This window comes from Teleopsis dalmanni, chromosome 2, assembly GCF_002237135.1.
Source record: "Teleopsis dalmanni isolate 2A chromosome 2, ASM223713v2, whole genome shotgun sequence".
NCBI classification, from domain to species: Eukaryota; Metazoa; Arthropoda; class Insecta; order Diptera; family Diopsidae; genus Teleopsis; species Teleopsis dalmanni.
Window position 1 is genome coordinate 40,225,310 of NC_051847.1, and position 2,491 is coordinate 40,227,800.

Here is a 2,491-nt window from a genome sequence, read left to right on the forward strand (position 1 = left end):
TAAAGAAAATCAGCTAATCTAGCGTTCGAAAAAGATGGCTAATGTTGGCACCTGATGTCAGAAATGAGAGAGGATAAACTTTAGACTACGTTCTACAAATTTATTACTGCTTATGATTTAATATTGTGATAATATAATATTGTAGGGTCCCCTCTAAATGAGATGCAAAAATTTCAAAGGAGGATATTCAAAATTTTCAAGTATGGCAGAGAGTTTGATATACATCGAGATCTTCACCAAGTATATAAAGATTAGAGCGTCCAAAGCATTCACTAAAATACATGATCATCCCAACAATTCTTCAGCTCCACTTTAAGCGATGCATAGAAATGCATACGAAATATTGCGAAACAACTAGTCATTTGAGAAAGTGACATTGTAATATAAAGTTAAGCCTTCAAAGATACAATTTCGTGGAAAAAAATTGAGTAAAAATATCTAATGAATTATGATGACTAATGTACTTATACTATGTTTACAGATACTACTATGAAGAAGTTTACATCAAACCTTTTCAGCACATTTATATGGATTTGGAAATGGTATATGGACTACAACAGCAAATAATACCAATTGAGTAAAGAGTCTGAGTCGAGAAAGTTGTTAGATGATATTTAAGACTATAACAATAAATAGGTCAATAAAGGAAAGAGTCTGTAAAATTACTTAAAGAACCTTTGTCATCTACTTATGCCTAATTCGCAATTAGGCACATTAGGTCGAAACAGTCGCAATCTATTAACTACAACTGGCATCAGTTGTTTTGGAAGAAATCGTATGACTTGCAGTTAAGCGCATATAATGCAGTATTTTCAGTTGTGGATTGGCGTGAAAGGCGTAGAAGTAGCTCTATTTGCATTTGCATATTCCGTCAAGAACCACTTATTAACATATTAGTACTTATTCCATAGTTATACGGTAAAGGATATGATATGCTTATGATTTAGGATAATTATACTATCGGTCAATTATGTTCATGTTTCACACATATAACGGTATAAATTTGGCTTTATTATTACAGATATATAGATTGGTTTAGTCGAAAGTGTTTTGAATGTAGGAATGATGTCTAAACTATATTTTTTTTATATACATATAGTTAATGCTATTAAAGACTCCAGGGAGGCAGAAAAAAGGAAGAATAGTCATATGCTTTGCAGTATTATATGTACAGATGAAATTTACTGGTGTGATTAGATAGTACGTTGAATTCTGACTTTCGAAATGCTGTTGAGCCATCCTTTTCTCTTCTGATGGCTATGCTAATAATGTTGTTGAGGGTTCAAAGAAGGCACAAAAAAAAAACAAGGAAGGAATACCAAATAGCTTGGAGTATTCTGAATACAGTTTTCGCTAAATTAATGTGTGTTTTTAGAGGGTCTCTGCCTAGTTTTTTAATGGTTATTATGCCAACGACTTTAAAGATACGTGAAGGAAGAACGAAACTGCGATAAATGAGTAAAGGAAAGAGACTGTTTAGAATATAGCGATCCATTATTCCAAGCGTAAATAAAATATCTCTTTAAATTGTTGGGACAGAAATGATGTTTATGGCAGTTTTCATAAAGATTATTTTTATTATATTATGGCATGTTCTGTACAATATTTGTTTGTATAAACTTAGCCTAGACACAAAGAGTTAGTACAAAAGTCTTCCATTTTTGCCTATTTCGAGCGATTTATCTCAGTTCATCTATTGATTTATTTGTTTCATTGTTTATGGTTCTAAGTCAAGAATTGTATGGTCGTCCTCGAGTTATACTGCCAAAGGACAATATTTTCATGAGAACCCTTTAATTTTTTGGTCAGCGTTTGAATTATTGCATTAGATAAATACATATTTTTGATATGAATAAAGAAGGCCCTTTAATATTATATCTTATATCTTGGGAAAGCTTGTTAGTTTTGCAACAAAATCTGGAATAGTTAATGGAATGAAATATGCTATGTGATATTTTGTCTCGAGTTTTAAAAAATTTGATTTTCATCTGTTGACAAAATGTGTATTTTTCTGTAAAGTTTGAGGAAAATCAAAAAAGTAAGAGATGTTACTATGGAAGACATTTAAGACTTCGTTGCATCGACTGCATCAACTGTATTGCCGGAAATTACTTTTGTTTCATGCATAGCACATTTCAGTTGAACATTGCTGTCATCATTCACTTGTTTAAAATGGCACGCTATTGTTATATAAGCCACTTACAGCATTAAGTTTTAAATTTAATAATGAATTTTTTATCTCAAAAGTTTTTCACGATTATTTTTTTTTTTTTATTGCTGGAGCACTTAGCAGGCAATCCGAAAATAATGAGCGAGTTGTTGATCCAATTGCATAATTGCTTTCAAGTACAGCAAAATTTAACAAAAATATTATTGCATGCAATTCTTTTATCACAACAAAAAACAAAAAAAATAAATAAACATAAAATAGCAAAAAAAAATAATAACAAAAAAAATGGCATATAAATAATTTTTGAAGTTGCATTTAATT